A 22,037-nucleotide genomic window follows, 5' to 3' on the forward strand; every position below is an offset into this window, starting at 1 on the left:
CTGGATAAATGCAATGTCTGTCTTGGACAGCTCAGACATTCAGAATTCACACAGTCATAAAACAGACAGAACAAATACCATGGTCTGGCTCTGACAGATTTCTCCACTGCTGTGACAAGCATAGAATCATTTACTTGAAAAATTGATATGTTTTTGTCATTATTATTTTCAAAATTGTGCCTTTGGTGGAATTGACTCAGGGTAGAGTACAAAATTAAAACTAATTAAAATGCATAAAACACAGAATGGCAACAGTAATTAAACAACTTAATCCCTCCCCTACCCCCCAGGGTAATCCAACACAAAACTTCATGGGAATCTTCCAGTTGAGAAATCCCAAGGAGTTACTGAAAGTTCACTCTGGCCCTCATATGGTAAGTGTTAGTTCTCCATTGTATCTCAGCTTCTACACCATTCTCCGCAATTTGTAAAATGTAACAAATAAATATGAACTCTTTGAACTGGGTACTCCTTAAGGATGCTCTCAGACATCTCATCATCCCCTCTTAAACGGGTGTAAGTGAGCAAAGAGGAGGTGATTTTATCCCTTGCTGCTTCCTTGAAAGCTTCTCTCACTTGCCAGGGAGCTTTGAACTATCTAGAGATACAGATCTGGGAAAGAAAGGGAGCAGGGACTAGTATAAAAAAATAAAATACGGGCTTCCCTGGTGGCGCAGTGGTTGAGAGTCCGCCTGCCGATGCGGGGGACGTGGGTTCGTGCCCCGGTCCAGGAAGATCCCACATGCCGTGGAGCGGCTGGGCCCGTGAGCCATGGCCGCTGAGCCTGCGCGTCTGGAGCCTGTGCTCCGCAACAGGAGAGGCCAAAAGAGGGAAGGGCCCGGGACCCGCAAAAAAAAAAAAAAAAAAAAAAGTAAAATATTAAAGAAATAGACAGGTGTGTTTCAGAGAATTGTCTTTGGGGATAAGGGTGTAGTGAAGAGCAGATACAGGTGAGTCCCACTAGTTCTCAGTGCCCGTACCTGATTTTCTGCAGGGGCTGTTCAGCCATAGCTTTTTAATTGAGAAATTTTACAATTAAAATTTAATTGTAAAATGGAAATTGTATTTCAAAATATTCTGTGTATTGTATATGGATGTGTGTATACATGTGTAGATGCATTTATATACATTTTACGTGTACATATAATTATGTATGTATATTATATACACCTGTGTACACAGTACCCAGCTAAAAAATTAAATATTAACATTTGCTGAAATCCCCTGTATCCCTCCCTGGTCTCTGAGCTCATTCTCCTCCACACACACAGAGAAGAGCCTCACCTGTGTCTGGGTGTTCTGAACATTCCCGCGTATATTATACAGAGAGGATTGTTTTGTATGTTTGTATATTTCTTTCAACTCCTATGTAGAATTCCATGAGCATTTATTTAGTTTTTTGATTCAAGGCCACCTTCTGTTATTGACCCATCATTTACCAGGATAATATTTCCTGCCACCAAGAAGCTGTAAATGAAATGATATGTTTTGGAGTTAAGGAAACGAAAGAAAAGCATATTTCCTAGCAGCAATGCAAAGGTCCGTAAGGGCAAGAGTGACACATTTTTTTAGGGCACCATCATATTTCCAGTTCCTAGTGCAAATGCCTGGTGTATAGTTGGCGCTCAGTGAATATCTGTCATCCTGTGAAGACAGGAAGAAAGGAGTCAGGCTGTTTTCACTGCCTGATGCTGTTCCCGCTGGTGGTGCAGTTTCAGTGCCAAAATCAGCCCTTTATTCCAACAACATATTAATGGCAGGGAGTGATTTCAGTTGAGGAAATCTGCAATGCATTTTGGGGTGTAACCAGAGAAACAATGCAACTATTACAGTCCTCTAAACGCTAGTAAAATGTAGCCACGCAGGGCTTCGGTCCATTACCGTGGCGTTGAAGAGAACTGGAGGAATTGTTAGGCAAGAGGCTAAATTCTCTCGTTTGAATGATTTGATTCCCTTGAAATACAAGGTCACATATGGTCAATTTCATTCTTTCTACTCATAAAGAAGTCCAGATCAAAACAACTGAATAGAACCCAAATTTCACAGTTCTTTTCCCTCCAGGCCCAACTCAAGCTCAGAGGCATCGGTGACTGATGATTTTTATGACAAGCTCCAGTATTGGCATAATGGGGTCCCTCAGTTAGTTTTAAGGCCCTTTCACTAGCGATATAACAGTTCTGTTGTTGGCAGCGTTCGGTGACATCACGGTAGTAAAACTCAGCAAAGCAAGAAGATTGTCTTGGTGTCGAAGTGGGAATTCTGCCTCAGCCGGCCCCACGGCCATCCTGTGTTCTTTGTTTAAACTTAGTATCACGCTGCTCTGGCCGTACCCAGTCATGGGCTCTGATAAATGTGCCAGCCACTCATTCGCCACTGCTGCTTCCAGCTAAGAAACACCACTCGGCCCTGACATTGGGTCACCGGCATTCTCTTTCACTCTGGCTTTCAGGATCAGTAGCTCAGATGTTCACATCTATGAGGGCCTTTGATGAGTGCTCGAGGCAAGTAGACATGAAATGTCACCACCAGAAATGGGTCCCTTTATATAGCAAAGGAATTTCTATCTTCATTAGATTCTTCTCAAAATCTGAATACTCGCAGGAAAGGTTAAACAGCTGTCTGTGAGAGGAGGCATGTGTGCTGATATCACACGCCCAACTCCTTCACGTGGAGCTGACTGGATCCCCACTGCCCACTGGACCTACCTCAACCACAGGCCAAGTGTATGAGGCTCACGTCCTCAGCTACTGGGCTCTCTCAGGCACAGAGCAACACGCTCCGAGGCCCAGGCAGCCTCAGCAGATGTGGAGAGCAGAGGCAGGCATGGGCTTAGCTATCCACCATCTGTGTTGGACCAAGAAAGGAAAATTGTTCACTCACCCACCCATTTCCCTCAAATGTTATTAAAAGTCATCAAGAGGAGAAATCAATGGAGCATAACTGGGCCACTGTAGAGACAGAATGTTACTATAAACATCTGCAGAAAAGAACAAAAATACCAGTCTCCCTAGGCAAGATGCAGACAAGAAAATGCCTTTAGCAGGAGGTAAATATATGAAGTCACGTCCTCAGAAAGTGGCAGCTCAGCTTCCAGATATCCTAAAGGAAGGAGGAACTTTGCAGAAGATGCTTTGCTCCTCTCCTGGCCGCACTCAAACCCAGGCGTTTTCAGTGAATCGACTCTACTTTTATTCTGTCTCTTCAGCATCTTGGAAAATTAAAAACAAACAAGATGATCTAGGAATTTGGTTCTCAGAGAAGCTGAAAGTGATCCTTGAAGGCCCCTGAATTGAGTGCCATTTCTGTACCCAGCTTCCTTCTCCAAAGGTTAGCAGAGCAATGGAGCTGTTCAATTTTCCTGCCCTCAGGGCAGGATTTCCTCCTTGTTAACTAGTTAGGGTTCCTAAGTTTTCAAAATCTGTTGTTCGGTCTCTACTGAATTCAGGCCATTCTCCATTTCCTCAATTAAAGTCGACCAAGAACTTTCTTTTCCTCACAGAGGTCTTGTGACTTCTAATTGCTCTGCCAAGGGTCCCCAAAGTCCCTTTAGAGCCATTTCCACCAGCCGTCTCCCTGGGTCTCACAGCCTGCTCTGCGTGATGCGTGGACCTAAGCTGATTCTGGCCACCTGAGGGGCCCGTGGGGCATCCTTCCAGGTAGCAGCCTCTTTCACCCCATTGTTTAAATCTGTGAACATTCCAGGGAGAGCTGACCTCACCAGCCCTTTTTGAAAAGTCTTAATGACAGCTTCTCTAAACTAGTTCAACAGGAATAAATCCTCCCACTTCTCCCGAGTATCACTTATTTACTGCCTGTGCCTCTGCTCTGAGCCCTGAGAGAAAGGTTTTGATCATCAGGCTTGTTCAGCAAGTGTTTCTCAAGAGTGGGTTCTGTAGAACGTTCCTTCTTCCGAATATTAATACGTGTCACCTGCTACAAACCTGCTCCCCCCTCACATGTACACACCTACACATGCACATATCGTGTAGCTATGCATGCTGCATATAATACCTACACACACTTCTTCTTGCACACACATATGCCCTGCATGCCACCTGCATGGTGGTCAAATAAGTAGAGAAGACCCAAATCAATGTAAAACCAATATTCTGCATCAACTCATCAGAGCCTTCATATACTAATGTGCATTATAAATCTTTAAAAATAGCGTCTTAGTATTGAGTATTTCACAACTTATTTAAATAGAGTTGTTTCGTTGTGGAGAGAACCTAAAATGGATGAGTGTACCACGGAACACAGTTTGCAGAAAATTCTATTAGAAGAAGAAAGGCCACTAACACATCTAATACTGGGACGATAGTAATGATTACTTTTAATAATATTAAAAACAAAGATTTTCAAAAGCTCTGAGAGATTAGGTCAGGGGTGGACGAATTATGGACCACAAGCTGAATCTGTCCTGTGGCCCGTTTGTATACAGCCCTCCAGCTAAGGATACTTTATATTTTTAAAGGGTTGTGAAAATAAAGTAAATTAAAACAAGTCAAAGAAAAATAAAACAAACAGAAAAACAAAGAATATGCAACAAAGACCATATGGGGCTCACAAAGCCCTTGACAGAAAAGTTTGCTGTAGCCATTAGCCATCTGTTATTTAAATTTTAATTCATTAAAATGAAGGGAAATTAAAAATTCAGTTTCTCAGTTACATTAGCTATATTTCAAGTGCTCAATGTCTACATATAGTTAAAAGCTACCATGTTGAAAAATGCAGATAGAGAACATTCTCACGACTGCAGCAAGTTCTATTGCATTTGTACTGGTCTAGATAAACTTTCTGTCAAGGTTTGAGGTAGCACTGTTCGGGCTTATTTCTAGTATAAAGTTTCTTTCTTGTTGCTTTGATTAAGGAATTTGACTGAAGTGGTGTGGACAGTATGAGTCATGCAAAAAAGAGTCTTGGCTGGTTTCTGACAGATTTCCACATGAATAATTTTGCCCCTTGTATGTTGTTCTCCTTTAGCTCCTGGAAACTAGATCTGTGACAGCCCCACCATGCCCCCAGGTCCTGAGACAAGCTAGTAGTTGACAGGAAGATTCTCCCTGGCCAATACTTGCATGGTGTCCAGCCTGGAGTTATTTTGGCTTACCTCCTGTCCCCTTCAAGTTCCTGCCAGCCTCTCTATGTCTCTTTGTTTCTTGAGTTTCCCTTCCTTCCTCCTTCCCTGCTAAAATGTAATTCCTTTCTCTTTATGATTCAGACCAATTGTGTTCCTCACCTCATCCTTGGAACTGGATCTGTATTTACATATCTGAAGACTCATACTCGGTTAAACAAAGTGTCATCCTACTAAATTACCCTTTAGTAATATGGAAGAATTGGCCAAAGCCTTGAAATCTCCTTTCTTTTCCTTTTTCCCACCAATATCCATAACTGTTGATGGAATAGTATCAACACTTAGTTCCTTACAGATATATATCATGTCTTCACTCATTAGAAGGTTAAGTGCAAAATTTTTGTTTAAATGGCCCCCTTGCTATACTGAGAATGAGTTCTCATCAAGGGCGAGGAGAAGATGCAAAAAAGGAAGGGGGTCAGCACCACAGAATGTCATGGAAATAAAAGAGGATGAAGACTATGCCAGGCAGTTCTATGGAGCTTCTGAGAATTTCTTTAATACGCTATTTTAGTACAGTGTTGGTTGTTGAGAAACGGGTAGGTGTGAGTATAAACTATAATTTTAAGGACTTTAAGGATGAAAGAAGATAAAAGGGCATAATATTCAAGTAAATTTTATTATTTTAAGATAGAACAGACTGTAATATATAGACTCCAGGGGAGAAACCAGTGGTAAGAAGGAGAAAAAAAAATTATTATACTGTGAGAAATCAAATATAAGCTTGTACAATGGGCAGGTGTAGGGTCAGAATTTATACTGCATATGGGGTTCAGTGAACACTAACCAGGTCATTAAAATGAAATCCCATCCCAAAACCAAGGAATACCTGGGGATACTGCAGAAGAAATAGAAAATTGTTCTGTAAGGGCACATCTATAACTCAGGGCCCATAGACAGCAATTCCTTGAATTCACAAAGAACAAAATTAAGTCAAATAAAAAACACAGACTAAGATTAATAGTCAGAATAAAAAAATCAAATCACATGAAGGAATAAATAACCACAAGAGAGACTTTGTAGATACAATAAAAGGGAAAATTGGTGCTCTACAATCTAGAAATGACAGAAAAACCTTTATAAGTCTTTATAATATTAATAAAATAGGTCTGTTCAAAACGAATAATAAAAAGGATAATAGAAGCAATAGAAACCATAAAAAATATAAAGGATTCCTAAAAGTGAAATATGTAGCCATTGAAACTCAAAATTCATTGAAGAGATTAAATAGATTAAATAAACACAGCTTTAAAAAGAAAAGAATTCAAAACTGGAAGATTGATTTAAAAAAGCACAGGCAGAATGTAAAATAAAGTGATAAAGATGTGGAATATATGAAAGAGAGGTTAAAAGACACTGAAGTGATTTCTGCTTCCAGCCAAGATGGAATAACAGGAACCAGACTGACTCTCCCAACTGACTCTCCCAACTGTTCTTTTTTTAAAAAGAACAAAATATAGAAAATCTGAGATACATGAAACAACAGATTTCAACACACTTGACACCAGGCAACGAAGAAAAGTGATTCCTGAAATTATGAAAACAAATGAAGTGAGTTCTTCTTTTGACCCAGCTGAGTCCCCGGATCATGGCACAGGCAAGGGAACCTTGGTGTAGCCTAGTGGAATCCCTTAGTTGCAGAGACAAAGTGACTAGGATATACAGAACAGTACTGAGAGAACAGGGAAGCACAGAGAGAGGATTTGGGAGATATGTAAAGGGTATGCCCCAAGTACTCAGCTGAGTGCCGATCAGCTCATGCATGTAAAGGAAATACCCAAGGCCAGGAAAAGAACACCTGAAAAGAAGTAACAACAGCCTGACCAGGAAAAATGCCTAATCTAGACTGACTAGCTAATCTCATGATTCATGGCACATTGGATAGAGTGCCTGAAGGATCTTGCATCACTAATGGAAAAAAACTAGCCCTGAATGAAGGGCTGCTCTGATCCTGCCTAATAAATCTTAAAAGCAAGACCCAAAAGAATTAAAATGTTTTCCAGTAAATTGTTCCCCCCCCAAAAAAACCCTTCAAGAATATTTATAGAAATATAAAGATAACGTGCATCCAAGATAAAATTCCTAATATCTGGAATCCCATAAAAAGTTACCAGGCATGGAAAGAAACAGGAAAATCCAGTACTTGATGAGGTGATAAATCAATCAATTGAAACCACAGCAGAACTGGCACAGATGCTAAAATTAGCAAAAAAAAAAAAAAAAAAAAAAGACATTAAAATAACTGTAATTCATATGTTTAAAAGATAAATGGAGATTAAAAAATTTTTAAAAGATAAGTGGAGAAATGGAAGATAGATATATTAAAAAATCAACTTCTAGAGATGAAAATAACAATGAGATGAAAAATACATAAATGGGATTAATGACAAGGAGACATTGCAGAATAAAATGATTAGTAAAATTGAGAACATGGTCATGAAAACTATTCAAATGCAAATACAGAGGGACTTCCTTGGTGGTCCAGTGGTTAAGACTCCGTGTTTCCACTGCAGGGGGCATGGGTTCGATCCCTGGTAGGGGAACTAAGATCCCACGTGCTTCATGGCCAAAAAAAAAAAGCTAAAAAGAAAAAAAAGGAAATACTCAAATACAGAGAAAAAGAGAATTAAAAAAATTAACAGGACTTGAGTGAATAGTGGAAGTGGAAAAACTTCAAGCATGTAATTGAAATCCTTATAGAAGAGGAGGGAAATGTGAAGGAAAAAACCATTTGGCTGAAATTTTTCAAAAATGATGAAAACTATAAACCCACAGTTCCTAGAAGTTCAACAAACCCTAAGTTTAAGAAAAATGAAGAGAACTACACCAAGGCACATCATAATTAACTTGCTCAAAAGCAGTGAAAAAAGAGAAAAATCTTTAAAGCAGCCAGAGAAAAACATGATAGATTGTATACAAGGAACAAAAAAAGATGACAGCTGATTTCTTGTTAGGAACGATGTAAGCAAGTAGACATAAAAGCTACATTTTAAAAGTACTAAAAGAAAAAGAGCTGCCAACTGAGAACTGTAAAAATAATAGAACAACCAGAAAGAAGATAAGTAAGGAAATAGGAATTTAAACAATACAATAAACCAACTAGATCAAACAGATATCTACAGAAAAAACTGCCCAACAAAAATAGCATACACATTCTTCTCAAGGGCACATGGGACATTTTCCAGGATAGATTATCTGTTAGGCCACAAATTAAATCTAAATAGATTTTGAAGGATAAATATCATACATCTTCTCTGACCACAACAGGATAGTTAGAAATCAACAACAGAAGTAAAACTGGAAAATTCACAGATGCGTGAAAATTAAACAACGCACTCTTAAACAACCAATTGATCAAACAAGAAATCACGAGGAAAATTAGAAATACTTAAAGACAAATGAAAACAAAAACACAGCATACCAAGACTTATGGAATAAGTTTATAGCTATAAGTGCTTACTACAAAAAATAAGATCTCAAATCAACAACCTATCTTTACAACTTGAGGACCTAGAAAAAGAAAAACAAACTAAAGCCAATGCTAGAAGAAGAAAGGAAATAATAAAAATTAGAGCAGAGGTAAATGAAAGAGAATGAAAAATAATACAGAAAATCAATAAAACCAAAAGTTGTTTCTATGAAAAGATAAAGAAAATTGACAGACCTTTAGCTAGATGGGCTAATAAAAAAAAGAGAGAATACTCAAATTACTAAAATGAAAATGGGGGCATTGTTACTAATTTTTCAGAAATAAAAAGGATTATAAGAGAGTATTATGAGCAATTATACACTAACAAATTGGATAACCTAGGTGAAGTGAAAAAAATCGTAGAAACATAAGCCTACCAAGACAAGATCATAAGAAATGGAAAATCTGAATAGACCTATGGCCAGTAAGGGATCGAATCAGTAATCAGAAATCTTCTGACAAAGAAAACCTCTGGACCTGATGGCCTCACTGGTGAATTCTACCAAATATTTAAAGAAGAACTAATAACAATATTTCTCAAACTTTTCCAAAAAATTGAAGAGGAGGGAGTACTTACTAACTTGTTCTATGAGACCAGCATTACCCTGGTACCAAAGCTAGACAAAGACACTACAAGAAAAGAAAACTACAGAACAATATCCCTTATAAGCATTGATGCAAAAAAAAATTACAACAAACTACTAACAGACCATATTTAGCACCTCACCGCAGTGTGTGCAGACCCTGGCTGAGGCCACAATCGAGCCAGCAGCAGCTCCTTTATTCAGACAGTGTGGCTAAATGGTTAAAAAAAAAAAAAGAGTAACCATCTGGTTTGGTCACTGAATGTGAATCTTGTATTGATTTTCATAACTGGCCTTAATTTGAGGCATTAGCTCAGAGTGATAAAGTGCACAGACTTTTGATTCAGAGAGATGTGGGTTCAAACTTCAACTTTCCAATTTACTAACTGAGTGATCTTGGCAACTTGCTTATCACCACTTTACTTCTACTTCCTCATACGAGAAATGGGGATGATTATAGTACTATCACCCAGCTCTGCAGGAATTTAAAATTTTCTAACATATGTAAAACACTTGAACAAACAGAAGACTGCTGGTCATGCTTTGAACACTCAAGAAATATTTCCCTTTTTTGTGTTTTTTAATGACAACTTTAGTTGAGGTATAATTCACATATTGTACAATCCACCTGTTTCAAGTGTAATTCAATGGTTTTTAATATAATTGTGCAAGCATCACAATAAATATTTCTGATAGTAATAATAATAACCTTGTGGAAAAGCTGGTGGTCAGTGACTACTCTGAATGATAAGTAGAGAGAAGGGGACAAAAAGATATAGGGAATTAAGAATAGGAAAGAAAGAGAAAGAATTATCAAAACCGAGGGGGATGCTGCAGCTTTTTGTGCAGTTAATTAAAAAAGAAATCATGATACAAAGATATTACATAATTATCGACTATATTCCCCACACTGTACATTTCATACCTGTGACTCATTTATTTTGCAACTGGAAGTTTGTATCTCTTAATTTCTCTCACCTATTTCTCTCCTCCCCCTATACTGCCCCTGACCCCAGGCAACCACCTTTTTGTTTTCTGCATCTATGATTCTCTTTCTGTTTTGTTATGTTGGTTCATTTGTTTTGTTTTTTAGATTCCACATATAAGTGAAATCATACAGTATTTGTCTTTCTCTGACTTATTTCACTTAGCATTATACCCTCTCGGCCCGTCTGTGTTGTCAGAAATGGCAAGATTTCATTATTTTTTATGGCTGAGTAATATTCCATTGTGTATATATACCACATCTTCTTTAACCATTCATCTGTTAATGGACATCTATGTTGCTTCCATATCTTGGCTATTGTAAGTAATGCTGCAATGAACATAAGGGTGTGTTTTCATTTTTTCAGATAAATACCCAGGACTGGAATTGCTGGATCATACAGTATTTCTATTTTTAATTTTTTGAGGAATCCATAATGTTTTCTATAATTCAATAATTATGTAATATCTTGGTATGGTGACATAGCATAACTAGAATTATCATGGTGATCATTTTGAAACGTATAGAAATATCAAATCACTATGTTGTGTAACAGGAATTAACATAGTGTTATAGGTCAATTATACTTCGAAAACAAGGGAAAAACAAACAAACTCATAGAAAAAGAGATCAGATTTGTGGTTACCAGAGGTGGAGGGTGAGGGGAGGGGGAATTGGATGAAGGTAGTCAAAAGGTACCAACTTCCAGTTATAAGATAAATAAGTACTAAGGATGTGATGTACAACAGGATAAATATAATGAACATTGCTGTATGCTGTTTATGGAAGTTGTGAAGAGAGAAAATCCTAAGAGTTACTGGAAAAACTATTTTTTCTATTTCTTTAATTTTGTATCTATAGGAGATGATGGCAGTTCACTAAACTCCCTGTGGTCATCATTTCACAATGTATGTGAGTCAAACCATTATGCTGTACACCTTAAACTTAACCATGCTTTATGGCAATCATATCTCAAGAAAACTGGAAGAAAAAAAAAAAAGAAAGTCACATTTGAGGTCCTGAATGATCTAAATTAGCCATTGGTGATGATCCAAATCATTTCCCAGCTTCCCCCCTCATACTGAACTGAGTAGACCCCAAATTAGCTGAGAATTAAAAGCAGTGATATACAAAAGTTTTTTGTCTTCCATGGTGGGTAACTATGAACCTTTCAGAACTACTGCTCCCACAAGTGACAGGAACTTATAGCTTTGGCCAAAAAAAAAAAAAAAAAAAAAAAAAATTGACAAATCCTTTCCTCCGCTGTGTTCCCATTTCTCCAATCAAGGGAAGGCTCTTTTTCTTTTATTTCACCTCCTAGAATTTTCCTTCTGCTTACTTTTTTTTAACCTTTAATCATTTTCCTTCTCATTTCTGTTCTACCCATTAAATGTTCTTCTCCTGACCTTTAGGAAATGAAACAGCATTATTTCAGTAGATAAAATTTATAGCCTCTGACTCTCTTATATTCACCCTTCTCCCACATCTAAAGACTTGGGATCAAAGATTTTAGAGGACAAACTCAGAAGAAAGAGAAAGCATTTGGGGGTCCAAAGAAAATTCTAGCTTCAGCCCATCCCATTAATACAGAGCCAAGATCCAGAGTTTCCCTATTCTCACTGTCTGGCATTCAGACCATCGGTGATTCCTAAGGCTGGGGGCACTCTGGAGACCCCAGCTGGGCCAGCACTGGCCCCCTGACTTCAAAATGAGGCAACGTGTCTTCCTTGATGTTATTTTTTCAGTATCTTCTATTATCTCTTTTTTTTCCCCTTGCTGAAATACAGTTTGAAGACACCTGGTTGCATTTGGAGTGGCAGTGAGGGCTGTTCGCTAATTTGGTCCCAGCACATCTCATCTCAAGCTCACCATTTAGCACTGAAATTATTGTGGTCTGACTAACCACGAGAATCCTACCACCAGAACTTTGCTTGTCAGCAAAGAGGGAAACAGTTCAGCACGAAACCATAGATGCTTTTTCTCTTGAGGGAAGTCAAGACCGTCTCTCTCATCTAATTCATTTCTCTTCACCCCCAAGTGGGGAGTGGATAATCAGGTTTGGTCAAGTTCAAAGACCTGTCATCAAGCCATGTTTCTAGCGGTGGAGCTAACACAGCAGTTTCTGAGCACATGTGAGTGTGTGCTTTCTCCTTCAGATACAAAAGCTCAGCCGCACTGCTCTGAGGGCTGCCCCTGCTGTACCCAGGACCCGACCCAGAAACAGAGGCGCAAGAGGGCTCCACCCAGAGGTTGCTTTAGGTTCCCACTTGGGACTACCTCATCTGATCTGAAGTGTGGCAGGGATAGAAAGGAAGCATTCACAGACCTCCCTGTTTCAGTACCACAGGCCAATGACTGGAGAGAATTATAAGCGGCGGTGTATCACGCAGGACTCCAACAGAGAAACAAAAACCTTGCTAGGCAAAGCCATCGTATAATTTATCACTGAATCTGGAACACTTGGAGAGCAAAGGGAGGTATTATTAGTAATTAATTGGGAGAAACAGGTATAAATGAGACCATCCCAGGTAAATCAGATGTCTGAGCACCGTAACTATAGACATGTCAAATGAGGAGGGCTTTTGGACAGGGGATGAGAGCTTTACTTCCACAAGAAGCACTGGTGGAGCAAGGTCAGGGATACAACTCCTGGAACCAGCCCCAAAGCTCCAGTGAATCTTAGGAATTGCTGGTGGTTGTCGAGATCCACCTCTGGCCTTGCAACTACCTGCAACTACTGCGTCTCCTCCAGAATGATGGCTTCTTCCAGCTTGCCTTCCAGATCTTACACGAGAGGCAGACTAAGCCAAACCTTGCAAAGAGACCATGGAAGAGCCAGGCAGAGGTTCCAGGCTGACATCAGCTGAGCCAGCACTGACAAAGATGTGAAATTTCTAACGGGATATCATGAGTAAGGGCAAAAGAGTCCCTCTGGAGGGGTGAGGGCGATGCAGGAGAAGGATGGAGAACTTTAAGCCATTGCAGGTTGACTTTGAGGTTCTGTTCTGAGGAGAAGCAGAAATAAAGGGGAAGAGAAAGAAGAGAGATTAGGGCAGCTAACACACTGGGAGGGACTTGAGGGAGATAGAGGTGTGAAGAAGAATTTTAGGACACTGCACGTGTGGAAGTAATTCAACCTTTTGCTACATCTTCCAGAATTTCAGCAAAGGCTTGCATTACTTTTCAAGAGTTTTTGAATCAGTGTTTTTTGAATGGGATGCAATGCCCAGCCGTCCCCCAGCTCACACAAATTTAAGTACAGGAGGGTGACATGTCATGCAGGCCAGATTTGTAGAGTTCTACACTATGGTTTGGGACCAAAGTCCCAGCTAAAGAACAAAGTTTCTCTTTGCGCTACTTGCTGGTCATTTTCCTGTATCTGTAGTTTCCCTCAGGGACACAGGGATGGACATCTCTGGTATGGGGCACGATTGGAGTAATACTTGGTGCATGGACAGAACCCATATACTTGCACTAAACATGACCTTGAATTATATCCAGACAGTTCCACCAGTTGGGAAGGAAAACCCCACGTGAGACAAAAAGAGTTCAATAAGCAAATGAAACGCTGAAGCATTTAGAAAAATACAGGGAAGGAAAAAATAGTGATATTTCTTCCTAATACTTAAACTGTTGTCATTAATTATGGATTAATTTCTTTAATGTTTGCCTTACTCATGAGGGTATAATCTCCACGAGCCGACACGATGCGTATCTTTTCTCATTTTTGTACCCCAGTTACCTAACGAGGTGTTGAGACTGGCCAGGATGTGCCTGTGATAGCTACTGGTTAAATAATTATTCAAGACGCAGAGCCTGCTAATTTCTTCCCAGTATCAATTTTCCACATTCCAGCATGGACCTGCATGGAAGGTGATATTTCCCAGCTTTTTCTTTTCCCTGATTTTTGCTTGTAGGTGTGGCCACTTACTAAGTTCCTTTCAGAATGTGAATTAACTTGTCCAGCTCTTTGGCGCTATGCTAGTTGGCTCTCCAACAACCCCCCAAAGGACATGTTGGTTAAGACATGTTTATGGGAAAGAGCTTCTGTGGAATGGGTCTGATTCAGTTTAATCTCCTGGTCCTCAGAAATGTGAACACTCACCTGAGCTTTCGTGGCATCTTATGACATGCCTGACAGGAAGGAAGGGAATTCCTGGAAGGAGGGATCACAGTCACACCTAAAGGAGAACACTGGTAAGTCCTTCTCTGCTATATGGACAGAGAGAACAATCTAGATCCCAGCTTCCTTCTGAGAAAGGAAATCAGGGACTAAAACAATTAGAAAATTGGATTACTAATGTTTCAGTATGTCTTTATGTTAACACAATTTTTTTTCTCCTCCATAAAACCATTAATATGAAAAACGATACATGAGCCTACCTTCAGAGGCAGGGATGAGAAGATGTGCCTGGGGACTGTTCCACGCCAGAGCCAATCTGCGGACCCTTACCCATGGGATAGAGTAGGAGCAACTGTCATCAAGTCAAGAGACTTGGGTCAGAACACAGGGTCTGCTTTGAAGCAGAAGGAACAGCGTGTGGGTGATCTGGACCTGACCATAGAAAGGCCTGTATCTGATCCCCCTATGAAGCTGTTTTGATCTAGCAGAGCTGTGGGAGCAATACTAGCAGAATCAATGCTCTATCAAACATGTAAATATTGGCTCCTCAATTTTAGATTTCTCTGATACAAGTTGATTTTTCATTCCTTAACTGGTTTCTTACCATGCAGTTCCAAAACTGCTTTCTGAAGATTGCATGTGTGGACTGACATGTTCCTCCTAGCTCCTTGTTAAATCCTCTAGCATTACCATATGATTCTACTCCATAAAAAATGTTTCACATTAGGACAAAACATATAGCATAATTCTACATGATGCAAAAATCGATCTAAGTGAATGCCAATTACTCCAACGCCATGCTGTAGATAACCACTGAGCAGTGCTTGGGTCTTCATTAGCTTCTTATTAAATTAGAGGTCTGCTACTTGTCTCAAATGTTTTTGTCATTTGCCACTTGGAAATATTTTTTTTAACTGCTTCTGGAAGTAATATCAACTAGCTATTCTCAAAATTGCCCCTAACACAACTCAAATTCTGGATAAATTACCATGAACATATTTTTAAATCAATTGTGGAGCTAGCAAGAAATTAAGGGAAATCCCCAGGCCCCAAAGAAAAAAGTTGTGAACTGAAAAACAGAGCAGCAAGCAGTAAATGAATATAAAAATGAAGACTGCCCTGGGCTAAATACTGATACGAAGAACGTAGCATTTAGGGGATTAACATTTGCATGCCACAAATATATTAAGCTATAGGATTCTACAAGATCAGGAAGCTAAATCTGAGTCTTCTCCATTAAGGTAGGACAATCTTAAAAGATGAAAAAGAATCCAATGCCAGTCAAAAAAGAATGTGGTAGATATTACAAGTACTCACAAATACTTCTAGCCCTCTTCCCCTTGCTGGACCAAGCTTTCAGCCCTCTTACAGATGGGTGAAAACAGCTTTGGTCAGCAGTCTAGGAGTGAAAGGGACATGTGTCACTTCATGTAGAACTCTTGGTGCTTATCTCCTCCAAGCTATTTTCCACTGCTGTGGTAAATCCTGATGCATCATATTAAGCTGGAAAAGCCACAGAATTGAAGTGGTATGTGTTCTAAACCACTGCATGGAAGACAACTCCCCTGAAGAGCTTTGTGGATTCACATCAGACTTTGCACAAGAAATTAACTCTTTTAGTCTAACTCATTGAGAGTGTGGTGTAAATCACTTAGAGTTGTTTGTTACCCAGCATTACAGAGCCTATTCTGACTGATACAAAGTTGCCTACAAGGAAACATGTCTTTTTTCTCCTCTTGCAAATGGGATAAAATAATAATGATTATCACTAAGAATTTGCAATCTTAAGCCTGCTCTCCTGCAGATCTAGAGTTCAAAAATATACTACCTGCATTCAGGGAGATCCAAGCCCAAAAACTTTAATTAAAGTGGTAACAGGTTATTAATATAAAACAACATCTTTTCTGAAGAAAATTATCACCAGTGCTTCCAGAGCTCATGCTCAACCAAATATGAGCTTACAGTAATATATTTCCATACATTCAAGGGAATAGTCCTCCATAAGAAAAGTAAGCAGATGAAGAACAAAGATCAGAGCCCCTCAAAGACTACTAATATTAAAATGATAAAAATTTAGAATATAAAGTCAGTATGTATGAAATATTTCAAAAGAAATACAGACTATAAAACATTTCTAAGAAACACAAAACTAACAAAATGGTCAGGCAGATTTGTTTAGAATCTTTTAGAAACAGATACAGCTATTTTATTAAAGGAAGATATCATCAATGGATTAAACAACTGAAATGATCATAAACTGGAAGGCAGAACTGAATAAATTTACCTGGTAGGCAGCAGAGAGATAAGGAGATGGAAAATATTAAAAAAGAAGAGTAAGACATGGAAGATAGCAAGTTAAGAGTTATTCTTTGTAGAATCTTACCCAACTAAGAGAAAGAACCTAAAGAGACTGACTTCAGGGGAATTGGCAAGCTGGCACTATACATGATGCTCTGTTGCTTATATTTGGTTGTTTATTCGATAAATTAAATCATTAAAAGATAAACACCTCATTACCATTAGGAAAGTTTTCAAATTCCTTGCCACAATCAGCAGGGATTTATTTATTTTGGCCTCCTTCTACCTCTACAGTTTCATTTGCTGCCACTCTAACAAAATTCATTTATTTTCCAAACACACTGACTTTCTTTTATATCCTCAAATGCTCCAAATATTTCCCTACCTCAGTGCCTTTTCTGCTATTTCTCTGGCCCAGAAACCTTAGTGATACAGATTCAGGAAAAATGTGTCCCTGGAAAGTATAAAAGGGCTCCTCAGAAAAAAGGTCAAACTCAGGCAGTGAGGACATTGACCCTCAATGTTTAACCATCATGTTCCATCCAACTTAATGAGTTTGAGAGCTATGTGAGTCCTGGATTTCTGGACAAGGGCAAACTGGAGCCAAGTGGAAGGTAGCATCTCATGCCATGTTTCCTAGGAGATTCCTGGAAACCTGAGAAAGGAGGGTTTAATATAGAAAAGCAAATCCCAGTAGGAAAATAGAGTCCAACACTTTGTCTCCTTGGATGTTTGTTCCCTGTTTAGCTGCAAAGCTCAAGACGCAATCTCCGAAGTCACCTGGATGGCCAACCTTCTGCCAATGCACTATGGGGTGTACTGCACAATAGCCCCAGCCATGGCTGGGTCAGAGGCTTCCTGGAGAAGCGTTGTAGTAATTAGGATGGAAATGTTTAACAAAATAAAACTTGTGTATAGCGTTAACCATGTGACCATGAATGGGGTGAGAATGGGAAGTTTATAAAAGGAATTGAGCATGTACTAAGTGCCAATACATCTTAAGTGATTTACACATTACATATTTATTCATCACAAGAAAATTTTAAGGTAAATTATGGCTGCATGTTTTCATATGGAATGATTTAATTATGGAGATTAAGTAACTTTGTTAAGGTCAGGAAGTAGCAGATGTGAGATCTGAACACAAGTCTACCAGACTCTAAATCTGATGCTCTGTACACTCTATCAAGCTGTTTCCTATCATACCTTGGGGAGGTGGGGGAAGGAGATTTATACCTTCTGTCTTTCAGATTATCAGTCCTAGCAATGGCACTGCTAATATCAATGCTATATATCTCAGCCTTTTCCATATGGGAGGAAAGACTCCTGAAGCCGTTCATCATGTCTTGACCTTGCACATTTGCTTTCAGACCTTCAGGCTACTGTTCTTCAAAGGAATATGAAGAATATTGACTTCTTCAAAAGTTGGAGTAACATCCATAATAACATCTTTATGACTTCTCTTCAGTTTATGAGGTTCTATTCTTGGTGCTGGCAAAGGCTGGACGAAGGTTGGCTGCCCCCAATTCAGGATGCTGTAGTACTCACTGAGCAATAGAAGATGTTAAGGCCAGATGTGTTCATTTTCAATGGCTGTGTTATGTACTATCACAAACTTAGCAACTTAAAGCAACACACGCTTATCTCACAGTTTCTGTGAGTCACGGTTCCAGATGGCTTAGCTGAGTCTTCCTCTGGATCTCATCAGGCTGCAATCAGAATGTTACCTGAGCTGTGTTCTCATCTGTAGACCCTACTGGGGAAGAATCTTCTTCCAAGCTCACTCAAGTTATTGGCAGAATTCACTTCTTTGCAGTTGTAAGACTGGGGGCCTCTGCTTCTTACTGGCTGTTGGTTGGAGGCTGCCTGCCAGTCCCTACTACATGGGCCTTCCCAGCATGGTGCTTGCTTCATCAAGCCAGCAATGGAAGTCTCTAAACTTTCATTTACCTTTCCTCTTACTCAATACATAAAGGAGTAACTGCTTTTGCTTAGCACTAGGTGTTTGATGTGTACTCCTTGCTCCCAAGAATTTACATGGGAGATTGGACACAGAAATACATAAAAGTTACATACCGAGTTAATAAGGAAAATATTCTGGAATAAGTGATAATGGTTGTACGACTTTGTGCATATGCTAAAACCCTCTGAATTGTACATCTTAAAAGGATGAATTTCATGTTACATGAATTGTATTCACCAACTATGAAAAATGCTCAAACTATTCATAAAGTGTACATGAAAATAAAAACAATTCAGTTATGCAAGGATTTAGAAAATGTACCTTTCATGCACCCATTCTTAAAAAGCTACTGGGTGGACCTTCAAGATGACAGAGGAGTAAGATGTGGAGATCACCTTCTTCCCCACAGATACATCAAAAATACATCTACATGTGGAACAACTCCTACAGAACACCTACTGAACGCTGGCAGACCTCAGACTTCCCAGAAGGCAAGAAACTGCCCACATACCTGGGTAGAGCAAAAGAAAAAAGAAAAAACAGAGACAAAAGGATAGGGATGGGACCTGCACCTCTGGAAGGGAGCTGTGAAGGAGGAAAAGTTTCCACACACTAGGAAGCCCCTTCACTGGTGGAGATGGGGGGGGGTGGGTGGAAGGGAAGCTTCGGAGCATGGAGGAGAGCGCAGCAACACGGGTGCAGAGGGGAAAGCAGAGAGATTCCCACACAGAGGATTGGTGCCGACTAGCACTCACCAGTCTGACTGGTGAGCTTGACTGCTCACCCACTGGGGCGGGTGGGGGCTGGGAGCTGAGGCTCAGGCTTCAGAGGTCAGATTCCAGGGAGAGGACTGGGGTTGGCTGTGTGAACAGAGCCTGAAGGGGGCTAGTGGGCCACGGCTAGCCGGGAGGGAGTCCAGGAAAAAGTCTGGACACGCCTAAGAGGCAAGAGACCATTGTTTCAGGGTGTGCGAGGAGAGGGGATTCAGAGCACCGCCTAAAAGAGCATCAGAGGTGGGCGCGAGCCGCGGCTATCAGCGCGCACCCCAGAGACGGGCACGAGACGCTAAGGCTGCTGCTGCCGCCACCGAGAAGCCTGTGTGCGAGCACAGGTTACTATCCACACCTCCCTTCCGGGGAGCCTGTGCAGCCCGCCACTGCCAGGGTCCCATGATCCAGGAACAACTTCCCCAGGAGAACACAAGGTGTGCCTCAGGCTGCTGCAATGTCACGCCAGCCTCTGCCGCTGCAGGCTTGCCCCACATTCCAATTATAACTACCATACCCCTCCCTCCCCCTGGCCTGAGTGAGCAAGAGCCCCCTAATCAGCCACTGCTTTAATCCCCTCCTGTCTGGGCGGGGAACAAACACCTGAGGGCGACCTACATGCAGAGGCAGGGCCAAAATTAAAGCTGAACCTCAGGAGCTGTGGGAACAAAGAAGAGAAAGGAAAATCTCTCCATGCAGCCTCAGGAGCAGTGGATTAAATCAAAAATCAACTGGATGTACCTGCATCTGTGGAATATCTGAATAGAAAACGAATCATCCCAAAATTGTGGCGGTGGACTTTGGGAGCAACTGTAGACTTGGGGTTTGCTGTCTGCGACTGATTTGGTTTCGATTTTTACATTTATCGTAGTTTAGTGTTCAGCGCTTGTTATCATGGTGGATTTGTTTGTTTGGTTGCTCTCTTCTTTTTCTTTAAATTATTTTTATTTTTTTATTTTAATACCTTATCTTTTTTCCTTTATCATTATTTACTTTTTCTTTTTTTCTCCCTTTTCTTTTGAGCTGTGTGGCTGACAGGGTCTTTGTGATCCGGCCTTCTGTCACTTCTGAGCCTCTGAGGTGGGAGAGCTGAGTTCAAGACATTGGACAACCAGAGACCTCCCAGCCCCACATAATACCAATTGGCAAGAGCTCTCCCAGAGATCTCCATCTCAACGCTAAGACCCAGCTTCACACAATGTCCAGCAAACTCCAGTGCTGGACGCCCCATGCCAAACAACTAGCAAGACAGGAACACAACCCCATTCATTAGCAGAGAGTGCCTAAAATCATACTAAGTTCACAGACACCCCATAACACACCACTGGATGGGGCCCTGCCCACCAGAAAGAGAAGATCCAGCCCCACCTATCAGAACACAGGCACCAGTCCCCTCCACTAGGAAGCCTACACAAGCCACTGACCCAACCTCACCCACTGGGGGCAGACACCAAAAACAACAGGAACTACGAAACTGCAGCCTGTGAAAACGAGATCCCAAACACAATAAGTGAAAAAAAAGAGAAGACAGAGAAATATGCAACAGATGAAGGAGCAAGGTAAAAACCCACCCGACCAAACAAATGAAGAGGAAATAGGCAGTCTACCTGAAAAAGAATTCAGAGTAATGATAGTAAAGATGATCCACAATCTTGGAAATAGAATAGAGAAAATACAAGAAACATTTAAAAAGAAACTAGAAGAACTAAAGAGCAAACAAACAATAAAGAACAACACAATAAATGAAATTAAAAATTCTCTACAAGGAAGCATTAGCAGAATAACTGAGGCAGAAGAACAGATAAGTGATCTGGAAGATAAAATAGTGGAAATAACTACTGTAGAGCTGAATAAAGAAAAAAGAATGAAAAGAATTGAGGACAGTCTCAGAGACCTCTGGGACAATATTAAGTGCACCAACATTAGAATAATAGGGGTCCCAGAAGAAGAAGAGAAAAAGAAAGGGTCTGAGAAAATATTTGAAGGGATTATAGTTGAAAACTTCCCTAACATGGTAAAGGAAATAGTCAATCAAGTCCAGGAAGAGCAGAGAGTCCCATACAGGGTAAATCCAATGAGAAACATGCCAAGATACATATTAATCAAATATCAAAAATTAAATACAAAGAAAAAACATTAAAAGCAGCAAGGGAAAAGCAACAAATAACCTACAAGGGAATCCCCATAAGGTTAACAGCTGATCTTTCAGCAGAAACTCTGCAAGACAGAGGGAGTGGCAGGACATATTTAAAGTGATGAAAGGGAAAAACCTACAACCAAGATTCCTCTACCCAGCAAGGATCTCATTCAGATTTGATGGAGAAATTAAAACCTTTACAGACAAGCAAACGATAAGAGAATACAGCAGCACCAAACCAGCTTTACAACAAACGTTAAGGGTCCTTCTCTAGGCAGGAAACAAAAGAGAAGGAAAAGACCTACAAAAACAAACACAAAACAATTAAGAAAATGGTAGTAGAAACATACATATTGATAATTACCTTAAATGATAATGGATTAAAGGCTCCAACCAAAAGACACAGACTGGATGAATGGATACAAAAACAAGACCCATCCATATGCTGTCCACAAGAGACCCACTTCAGACCTAGGGACACATACAGACTGAAAGTGAGGGGATGGAAAAGATATTCCATGCAAATGGAAATCAAAAGAAAGCTGGAGTAGCAATTCTCATATCAGACAAAATA

General features: G+C 40.1%; 1 long non-coding RNA gene across 1 annotated transcript in view; it reads right to left on the reverse strand.

Annotated features, from left to right (window-relative positions):
* Nucleotides 1–1,121: 1,121 nt before the first annotated feature.
* LOC113629513 (uncharacterized) overlaps nt 1,122–22,037 on the reverse strand; it is a 66,200-nt gene continuing 45,284 nt past the window's right edge. The window contains exon 3 of the long non-coding RNA XR_003436583.1: nt 1,122–1,644. This is a non-coding gene — a long non-coding RNA (uncharacterized LOC113629513). The remainder of the gene's footprint in view (nt 1,645–22,037) is intronic.

The sequence above is a fragment of the Aethalodelphis obliquidens genome, unplaced genomic scaffold (assembly GCF_003676395.1).
Source record: "Aethalodelphis obliquidens isolate GAN/ISIS:26980383/991018 unplaced genomic scaffold, ASM367639v1 scaffold27, whole genome shotgun sequence".
Classification (NCBI taxonomy): domain Eukaryota; kingdom Metazoa; phylum Chordata; class Mammalia; order Artiodactyla; family Delphinidae; genus Aethalodelphis; species Aethalodelphis obliquidens.